Source organism: Homalodisca vitripennis, unplaced genomic scaffold, assembly GCF_021130785.1.
Source record: "Homalodisca vitripennis isolate AUS2020 unplaced genomic scaffold, UT_GWSS_2.1 ScUCBcl_23;HRSCAF=586, whole genome shotgun sequence".
Lineage (NCBI taxonomy): Eukaryota > Metazoa > Arthropoda > Insecta > Hemiptera > Cicadellidae > Homalodisca > Homalodisca vitripennis.
Genome location: NW_025776149.1, coordinates 186362 through 198110, shown reverse-complemented (window position 1 = coordinate 198110; position 11749 = coordinate 186362).

Below are 11749 nucleotides of genomic sequence, written 5' to 3'. Positions count from 1 at the left end.
TTAATTTATACTAGTGTGGTCTATAAACACTCGTATTGTTTTTTTATTATTCATGATTTTAACTATATTATATGAACATAATTATACATTTACAAAGTATTTTAACTACTCAAAAATGCTATTTTTCACTAACATGTATCTTATCATTAAAATATTGTTGAGTAAACGTATTTTTTCTCATTCTTTTATGTAACTATCATTGTTTTTAATGCATTTTGAATATAGAAAACTTGTTCATTAAGTCTTCCTTGAAATACATTTCTTAATACTTTATTAGGAAACGAAGAAAAACAATATAACAGTAATTTGTGTATTTATAACGGTTTATTAAATAATGAAGTTAGAAGCACTTTTAATGTATATTTAATATGCTTTATTATACTTTTAAGCAAAATGGGGTGACGCGTCACCCCATGTTGCCTTTCAACGTTGTCCATTCAATGTTGCTATCGTAGGGTTAACTGTGATAGGAGTAAAAACGTATAGTTTGTTGAGAGACCTGTGCACTCCTAATAAACCGTCGGAAAAGACATTTAATGAACTGGTGCAACTTGTGCAAAAACATTTCGCACACCCAGAAGAATACTGGCACAACTAAAAAATTGTCATTTTTGAGTTATGCCACTATTCTAGACCGCAAAGACGTTCTGCGGACCTGTGTTGAACTCCCGTACTCCTATCTCGTCTAGTTCCCGCGTGGCAGCGCTAGTGTCAGTTTTCTTCTAACCGGTTTTGCAGCGTGTTTTGGTTAGTGATGTGCCCGAGTCGAATACTCTTTCAACTCGAGTAACTCGTATTCGAATACTTTACCTACTCGAGTCGTGACTCGAGTCAGCCGACTCGGATTCGCTATTCACATCCTCGGGTAGCGGACCTCCAGCCGACTCGTATTCACTATAATTAATTGTATTCAGTATTCACCCGACTCCTGCAATTCGTTGACCTGCACTGTTGAATGCGAGTAAAACAGAACTGATTCGCGATATTACTTGATTTTATATTCCATTTTTTTAGAACCATTTATCTGAGTTAACACTGTATTATACATAACGTGGGAGTTTGTAAAAAATAAAAAATACTTCTAGTTCACACTTGTATTTAATTCCTATAAAATACAATACTATATTTAAAACTAAACTATTTTAATTTTTATGTAATTTGGTGTAATATTTTGGTATTGCATGTAAATTTAAAAAATATATATATACACACACATCTTATTATGTCTTTTCCCTATGAATGGTATATGAATAATTAAACACATAAGATTACAATAGTGGTAATATATTTAAGTATTACTATATTATACTATACGAGTATGTTGCACAACATTTTCAATTGAATATAGACATCGTAAAAAACATATATCTAAAGAAATAAACAGTATCTTTTTTATATTTGTAATAATGAATTGGATGAATAATTATAATTATATATATATATATATATATATATATATATAATATTATAATAAATATAATATAAAATATAATATAATAATAATATAATATAATACAAATGTGATATAATAATAATATAATATGATAAAAATATAATATAATAATAATACAATATAATAATTAATTTGTCACAGGTTAGTCTGTATTATACACTACACAGTTTAAACAGAATAGGTACATCCTACATTGAATTTGGTACTGTAGGCTTGCTCCAGCTGTTTAAGAATAAAATACTGTCCAATTTTTTAGGCAGTAGTCTGTTCCTGCGTTCATTGGCAACCATCCCAGCCTTAGAAAACAAACGTTCAGAAGGAACAGAAGTTGCAGGAATACACAAATACATTTGGGCTAGTTTATAAAGTGAAAGGGAAAATGTGCATCCTCTCTTCCCAAAACTGGAGTGGATTCGCTTTTCTGTCTAAATACGGTAGTTCTATATACTGATTTATCAATATTGTTGCTGAAGAAGTTGGCGTTTTGAAAGGTGGTCAATTCAGCTACCTTTTTTTCAAAAGTTTCCCACAGATTGTCCTCTTCTGATTGCCTTGGCTCAGGTTGTGGTGGTAGGCTTTGTGTGTGAGGTTGTCTTGATTCGGGTTGGAGTTTGGTCAGTTCTTCCAATTACCCACTTCTGAGCGTTTTGGGCATTGGATTCAACACCAAAGGCCTTTTTCTTAAAACGAGGATCCAGGAACGTTGCTTTGGCTGATGTCCTGTTATTTTCATAAACATTCAGTCTTTTGTCAATGACTTCAATTAGTGATGATTTTAGATGTTTACCTGCATCTGTTTGGGGGTTCTTTTTTATTAGTATACACTTTGAAGTCCTCTTACTAATGGTATAACACTGGATAGTGTAGGGTAAGCTTCTAAGCTTCTCCGCACAAAAAATGTTGACATTTTTTCTATAGGCTGGAGTAAAGCAATGCAGTCGTCAATTATATCCCACTCAGAAGCATTTAGAGATGGTACAGGTGACTGTATAAGTGGCAGAGTAGCTGAAAGAGGAATTTTAACTTTGACCAACCGTTCCAACATAAATAAAGTTGCATTCCACCGAGTTGGGACATCTTGCTTCAATTTAAGCGTTTCTAGACCCATTTGATTTTGAATATCTATCAATTTTATAGGAAGATTTAGCACTATGGTTGAAATGAGTCACAATTGAACGACATTTGCTGATAATTTTGATCAATTCATCATGTTTTAAATGATCATTTTCATCATTGCCCTTCGATATGCAATCCTTAACGGCAAGATTTAATGTGTGCGCAACACAGTAGTGATTACGCAAATGTAAAATTTCTCTGACAGCCTTTTTAACATTGCTGGGCATTATCAGTAACAACAGCGACAATTTTATGATGTATACTTGCCACTCTTCTGCAATGTTTCTTATAGCGTTAGCTATGTTATCAGATGTATGATCCAAGGGTAACTCAGAGGTAGATAAACACGTTAGAATTTAACTTGGCATCAAGGATGAAATGACATGTTAAAGACATGTAACTTCTATTACTATCTGACGTCCAGATATCTGTTGTCAATGCAATATTTTCAACTGTTGCTAGTTTTTGTTTAAGGGCTTCTGAGCATACCTTATACCGTTCATCGAGTAATTTGGTCGATAACAGTTTTCTCTGCTTGGAAGAGTGTAGTCCGGGTTAAGTTTCTTAGTGTAGTTTTTTGAAACCAACATTCTCTACTATCTGTAAGGGCTGATAATCTAAAACTATCATGTCTAAACAAAGCGTCATCAACAGATTTTTGATTTATTTTGGTAGGTGCTACTAGTCTCATTTGTTTATGGCGTTTGTTTGGCGTGGAGGTTCTGAATCAAAATTATCACAAGATATGTTGGTATCTTGTGTTTGTGTTCCACTAGTAGAAGCATCATTACTTACGGAATCAACCAAGGGACCTGCTGGAAGATTCGTGCTTGACTTCCTTGAAATTCCAGGAGATGGCTGTCTATCAGAGGTGTCCAAATATGAACTGTGATGTTTATTCTTTAGATGTGTTTACTAAGTTAGATGTGTTTCCGAAATGTTTATAGGAAGATGAACACAACTTACATTGCACTCGATTATCTGTAGTTTTCTTGTAAAACTCCCATACCACAGATTTTTTGTTGTACCGAGGCATAGTTAGATAGAATGAAAATTAATAATGGCTACAGATCACTTTCAAAACATCACTTAGGGTTATGAACAAAATGACTTATTCTGTCTGACAAGAGATGGATCGCGCTAAAAGTTCGGAGCGAGTCGGACGAGTTTCGTAGCGAGTCGTAAGAGTTCGTAACGAGTCGGACGAGTTCGTAACGAGTCGGAGCGAGCCGGACGAGTTCGTACCGAGTCGTCCAATCTCGGGTTCCCTTTGGTTTGGGTGGGATAGTGATTAGTGAATAGAATACGAAATGCGAGTTGACTCTACTCGAATAGAACGGAATTGTCACTCGAGTCGACTCGAGTGGAGTCTGACTCGAGTTGACCGAGTAGAACTATTCGACTCGTCACATCACTAGTTTTGGTAGAACAGTGGCACTTTAGCCTTGTGCGGAGACGGACTGTATTTTTCGCTCTTGAATAGTGACACTTTTTGATTTGTGCCTGTGTTCACCTACAGGTAAGTTTACTTTACTCATTACGTTTTATTAAAATAGTGGCACGTTTTAAGTTATGCCTGTATTCCACAAAATATGTGTGTCATTTTTCGCTTAAAGTGCCACTTTTATTCGGAAGGGGGTATTCACGGAACAATTTCCATTTATATCAATTTCTATCTGGTACATTTTGAAAAGTGCCAGTTTTCTAATACGAATTAGAATAAAATATAGTTGTTCTAGTTTATAAAGTTCCAGTTTTCAAAAAATTTTACAATTATTGTTTTATTATTATTTTTTATTTACGAGTAGTTCAGATTAATATAAACTGTAAATAGTTTATGTTAACACCTAACCTACCTGACATTGTTTTAATATTCATTTTACACATGATTATTCATTAAAAATCTCTCCTCCTTGAAATTGCAAGTATAATGTTATTTTCAGGCTATGGAGTCAAGAGGTAAAAGGCTGGTGAACAAAGTCCTGAACCAAGAGAATAGTCCAGTGCCAAGTTCAACATGTGGGTTGAGAGAAATTTTCTTCTCCCCTTATCATGCAGATGCATCAGACGGACAGAAATCTATGAAGAACCAAGAACAAGAAAAGACTGAATGGGACAAGACTGAAAATGATGTTATTACCAAAGAGGATGATACTGAAAACAACACAACTAGAAGAGATAATACTATGAATACTACAGCTGAAGAGTTTATGGCTGAAAACAATAAAAGTGGAGAAGACAAGACTGAAAGCATTATGAATGAAGAGGACACTACAAGACAATTTGACGATAATACTACTGAAGAGAGTAAAACTGAAGAAGATACGACTGAAGAAAACAAATATAATAAAAGTAGAGTTGAGATAAACAAAAAAGAAGTACATAAGACTGAAGGGGCGGAAAGAGTAAGATCAGATAATGAAAAATGGAAAATTGGAGGAACCGATTGTCAAACTAGAATTAAACTTACTCGTATCCTTGAAAAAAGTAAAAATGTCAAGCAGAATTTACATCGTAATTCGAGCTCTTCTTCAGAAGCAGATGACACTGACCAGGATCCTGATTTTGATATAAACGACGAATGTCCAAAACGGAAAAACAGTTGTAAACTCTTACAAATCTTTAAAAGGCATAAGAGTAATAGTTCTAACGATTCGTTTCATATACCAAGTACTTCCCGTTTTGACAATGTGAACATTAATATAAATGAAAATAATGAGCTGTCAGCACAAGTGGAAGACGAAAATGAATTGAACCGAGGAACCCCAGAAACGGTTTCTGAAAGAAAAGGAAGAAAGAGAAAAGCAAGGCCTTCAGAATGGATTAAAACCAAAAACAAGATTTTGAGAAATTCTGGACAAGGGTACACTAGTTATAAGAGTAAGAAAGAGTTTAAGGCTAAAGCTATTCGACCGGCATGTGGGGAAATATGTAGACTCAAGTGCAGTTCAAGAGTAACTGAAGAACAAAGGAAATATATTTTTGAACAGTTTTGGGCTCTCGGAGATATTAATAGACAGCTTGACTTTATTTCTAAATGTTTGCAAGAAATAAATCCTACGTACAGATATGTCAGACCAGAAAGCAAAAGACATTTGAACAACGCTTTTTATTTCACTACTGATGAAGAAAAAGTTAGAGTGTGCAAACAGTTCTTTACTGCAACTTTGGATATACCAAATCGATACATTCGAACTGTGGTAGAAAAGTTGAGCACAGGTGGTTTTGTAAATAAAGATAATCGTGGCAAACACGGTCATCACAAAACGATTGATCCAGCTATCAAGGAAAGTGTAAGAAAACACATTAACTCAATACCCCGGATAGAAAGCCACTATTTGCGCAAGCAAACCACTAAAGAGTTCATCGAAGGTGGTAAGCAAATCGCTGACCTGTATAGGGACTACAAACAAGATTGCGAGAGAGATGGAATACCTTTTGCACATCCTGCTATGTATTCTCACATATTTAACAATGAGTTTAACTTATCTTTTTTTATACCAAAGAAAGACCAATGTGACCTATGCATTGCATATGAAAATGCCGATAATGAAACTAAAAAAACCTTACAAGAAAGATATGACACTCACTTAACAGAGAAAAGCCTGTCTCGCGAAGAAAAGGAGCGAGATAAGAAAAGTGAAGACAAAAATATTATTGTTGCTTGCTATGATATCCAAGCAACTTTTTCTATACCAAAAGGGGACGTTTCCATTTTCTATTATAAATCTAAACTGAATTGTCAAAACTTCACAATTTGTGATTTAAAAACAAAAACTGTACACTGTTATACCTGGCACGAAGGAGAAGGTGGCAGAGGTGTAAATGAATTGGGAACCGGTGTTTGGAAGTTTTTTAAAAGACACATCAGATGCTGCTAGTGAAGAAGTAGAAGTGATATTTTACTCGGACAATTGTTGGGGGCAGCAAAAGAACAAATTCATGATTTCCATGTACGTCTATGCAGTCACTGTGTTAAAAATTAAATCTATTACACATAAGTTTCTCATTAAAGGGCATACCCAAAACGAAGGAGACATTGCCCACTCTGTCATAGAAAGGGCAGTTAAGAAGACACTAAAGTCAGGCCCAGTTTATGTTCCTTCTCAATACGTATCAATCATACGTATGGCAAAGAAAACCGGCACTCCATTCAAAGTAAATGAGATGTCCCATGATGATTTTATAGATTTTAAACAACTGTACAAAGACTGTAGCTTTGTGACGCCTCAGGCAACCTCAAAGACAAAGATCCTAAAGAAAAAAGAATCAAAGGAATCAGGATGTAAAGGGCCATCAAAAAGCACAAAGAAACTGGAAACTGTAGAAGACCAGGAAGAAGAAGAGCAAATTGATGAAAGTGGCAACAACAATGACGAAGAAAACAAATTTATGTTAAGCAAAGCTCTGGTTGTACGAGTTGAGAAAAATCAACCTACAAAGATACTTGGATCTTTTCCGTTATGTGTCAGCAATTTCTATTTATTGTCTATGAGGCAAAACTGAGTGGAATTCACTTTGTAATGGAAGAATAGGTATTTTTAGATAATACAAACTGCCGACAGTAGTTATAACCGGTTGGACTTTGCCCGTCTGGACAAGATAACGAGGCGGCGCGATAACGGAGCCACGGTAGCGGTGCAGTCAGTTCCTGCTCTTGCCTGTGCGTGTATTGTTGTCCTGTTTAGTCGTCTTAGTGTGTTTAATGCTGTGTAATGAATTTTATCCAGTTGGTTGAAAGTTGTAAAAATGAAGAAGACGCTGTGTCGTTTTTCCAGAAAAAAGGATTGTTACACAATCCACGTAAATGTGCGAACGGACATGAAATGAAATTATATTTACAAAATCGATTCCGTTGGGTTTGTAATAAAACAACGTGCCGCGAGTACAAACAATTGCGTCAAGACACATATTTCACCGGCTCAAAGTTACCTTTTCGAACAGTTCTGTTTTTCATATATTGTTGGTCACAAGAATTGACGTCGACAAAATTCTGCGAAAAAAAACTTGGTATAAATCATGGAACTGCGGTGGACTGGAACAATTACATGCGTGAAGTGACCGCGAGTCACTTGGTACAAAACCCTATTGTAATTGGCGGACCTGGCCTGACGGTTGAAATTGACGAAAGTTTATTTGCTCGCCGGAAAAATAACGTCGGTCGTGTTATTCCAGAACAGTGGGTTTTCGGTGGAATCTGTAGAGAAACTAAAGAATGTTTCTTGGTTGCCGTCGAAAATAGATCAGCCACACAATTAATTCCAATAATTAAAAACTACATTCGAAGTGGAACGACAATCATTTCAGACGAATGGAAATCATATAAACAATTGTACAAACACGGTTATGAACATTTTACTGTTACTCATAAATACAATTTTGTTGATCCGGAGACAGGTGCTCACACACAAACGGTTGAAAGTAACTGGCGGCTTGCAAAACATCGGAATAAAGTTCAGTGCGGTACGCGGCGCTCTATGATTGACTCATATTTGTGTGAATTTTTGTGGCGTCGCCGAAATCGTGATAAAGACTTATTTGAACAAATTATTAGTGATATTGTCGCCTACTGGCCTCCAGAATAAAGGTATGTGGTATTTGTTTTATTACAAAGACATAGAAATAATTTTTAGAAATTGCTGACACATAACGGAAAAGATCCAGATACTTTACAAGAACTCCTATAGTGAACAGGAGTTTATGGAACATCAACAAAAAAGGAAAAGGTACTGCAAGCCAACTGCCTCAATACAACTTGTAGGAGCTTATAAGAAGAAGCCGACCATTGGAGAGAGAAAAAAAACTGATTTAATGAGCCATGGTTGATGCCAACGTAATCCCTAAGTTTTATAGTGACTTTTTCAAAAACCTTTAAACTTCCCTAAGCTTTACAGTTGAAATTGTGTATTTGGAATTTATTACCTTAGCTCTTTTTTACTTACAACCAAAGGTTCCTCATACGGTATCATTCGTGTCTTTAGAAAATGTTAATTTCTATCTTATCAGGATATTATTGAACTAAAAAATACCATTTTGTAGATAGTAACAACAGTATTGTAAAAGTTTCTATTTTTATCTGTAAACCCTTTATTATTATTTTTACGTATTATTATTAAACTAAAATAATTTTTATTAAAAAAAATTAGCCCTAATTAGGCTATTTTAAACCTTAAAGCTGCATTTTTCTATATATGGGTTTTTCCAATGTTTATCTTTGTACTTTTATAATACTTACAATTAAAAGGGTTATCATCTTTAATCTGTTGTCTACTCTTTCATTGCTTTAATTCCTTTTAGCACACTTATAAATAGGCGGAACAGTGATATGGATAAGAGGCACATCTAAAGAAGTAAAATAAAATAAAGGCAAAAGAATTCTGGAATAGTGGCATAACTTAAAAAAATCCAATAAATATTGCAAAAGTTTTCTAGAAAAGTGGTACAACTCAAAATAAACTAATTAAACTTTTTTTGTAAGAAACTTAGCAGTAAAACACCTATGAAAACCTCTTGTATCAATTACTCCATAGCTATAAATATAATTAAAAAAAAACCAATCAAGGTTTTCAGCTTTACATTAGCGAGGCAAGAATGACAAAACTTTATTTTGCTTCTCCTGAAAAATGACAATTTTTTAGTTGTGCCAGTATTCTTCTGGGTGTGCGATTTATTCCCGACTCCTAGCTTCATCGCGGAGCGATATCGTTTTAGTAAGCGAGTACAGTTGGAAGGCGAGTCGGTTGCCGAGTATATTGCAAATTTGAAAAAAATGACAACCCATTGTGACTTTGGCGCGTCGCTAAATGATTACTTGAGAGACAGACTGGTGAGTGGCATCAGAAGTGAAAGTTCCAAACAAAAACTTTTATCGGAAGCCTCGTTAACGTTCGAGCAAGCGACCAAAATAGTGCTTTCAATGGAGCAAGCAGAAAAATCGGCGGCAGCTCTATCAGTCGGAAGACCCGAGCGGATCCATCAGTTGAGCAGCGTGGTGGCCAGGAGGGGGAGATTCGGCAATGGCGCACCGCATTCCCAGACAGCACGGAGCGACAACGCTGGAGCGGCCTGGAGGGGAGCAGGGGGGACAGCCAAGGTCAGCGGCTGCACGTCATCTGGGCCTGCTGGATGGCAGCGGCGATCCCCGCCAGGTGGCAGTGGCAGTGCGCAATGTTTATGTTGTGACCTCACAGGGCATTTCCGTTCACAGTGCAGGTTATTAGGTGTGAAGTGTCATTTCTGTGGTAAACAAAACCACATAGCAAAAGTGTGTCGTTCTAAGTTAGCTGGTCGGCAAGGTACAAATGTAAATAGAGATAAGACTAATTTTAGAGATAGTAAAAGCACTGGGAATTCCAAAAATTATCGCAAACATAACTACCTAGAAGGTGTTGATGACAGTAATCAGGTGTCAGGGGACACTGAGCAATTTGTGGATGATGTAGCCAATTTATTTAGGATGAATGAAAAGGTGACTGACAGGGTCAATGTAGACCCAATTCTGCTTGATTTAATTGTTAATGGTAAAAGCTTAACGTTTGAGGTTGATACAGGGGCTTCTGTGAGTGTTTGCAGTGAGGAATATTACAATTCTCATTTCCAGATGTGTAAATTAGAACCTAGTGAGTTGACACTCAGCTCTTATACCGATCAACCTATCACACCTGTAGGCAAGATCGAAGTTGAAGTTAATTATAACAAAGTAATGGACTTGTATGTCATCAAGTCTGGTGCTCATCCACTTATATGTAGGGAATGGTTAAGTGCTCTAGGGGTTGAAATTTCGTTTAAAAATAATGACAGGTTATTTGAGATAAGTAAAACCGATGCCGATAGTTGTCTTGAACTTAAGAACAAGTTGTTCAAAGAATTTCCTAAGGTTTCAGTGACGAGATAGGTTGTTTTAAAGGCGAGCCTGTAAAGTTAACAGTAAAAGAAAACACGGTTCCTAAATATTTCAAACCTAGGCCAATACCTTTTTCCCTGAAAGCCAAGGTTGAAAACGAACTAGCTAGGCTAGTAGATGAGAAAGTGTTAATACCTGTAAGTAGCTCAGATTGGGGTACGCCCATAGTTCCTGTATTAACCCGTGAGGGGTCCCCTTGTTAGATGCCATCTAACAAAATAGTAGCTCTGAAGAAATTTTTTTTATTTTCTAATTTAGCCTCCTGAATCTTAGCAAGTGCCTCATAGGCTATATAACACGTGTTTTCACTGTGGTTGTGATATGATTCATGCGTAGGCAGTGGAGGGGGGAGGGGTGGAAGCGCGCGCCGCATACTCTGTTAGTTGCCATCTCGACACGGGACCATTCACGTTGGCGCATTAGTTAGGCGACATCTATACACGGGACTGATCGCGTTAGCGTTTTGTATGCTTAGTTCGCGTTTCTTATGAACAAAGTTTTTAGTCTTTTATTGTTATTTGAGTGTCTAAGTGAAACATTTTAGCGTAGAATTAATTTCAAGTGTCACTTAGTGTGGTGTTATGCAGTTTAGCATTGGAAAACTTCAAGATGTCTAAGATTCAAGATCATCTTATTCTTAGTTGGATTGAAGAGGATGAAGAGACTTTTCCTAATCTTGGTAGTGATAGTGAACAAGATGCTCCTTCAGAGCATTCACTCCACGATTCGAACACTGAACAGTCTGGTGAAAGTGACGGGGATCTAGAGGATGCAAATGTAAGCTTTACAAATCTGGATGCTCCATCAACGTCTGCTATGGACATAGCGGTGCACGAACCTGTAGCTCAGCCAGTAAGGGAGCCTGGACCTATCCAAGTGCAGAGTAGGAGACAACATCCCGGTCCAGTGTATGTAGGTAAGGATACTTTCACAAAATGGTACATTCATAAATCTGATGCTAGAAGAACGAAAACTTCTCAACAGAATATTATAAAAAAATTGCCAGGTGTAAAAGGCGCTGCTAAGAACAGTAGAACTATCTTTGATTCATGGAAACTTTTCTTCCCAGATCAAATGATTCAGAACATTGTCAACTTTACCAATGACGAGTTGGATGATATCTCCTCAAACTATGCTCGTGACAAACAAGATTGTCCTAATACTAATGTTGATGAATTGCTATCATTTTTTGAGGTTCTTTATATGTTAGGAGTAAAAAAAGGAAACCACCTAAACACTAGTGAAATGTGGGTCAATGATGGAACTGCCCCTGACTT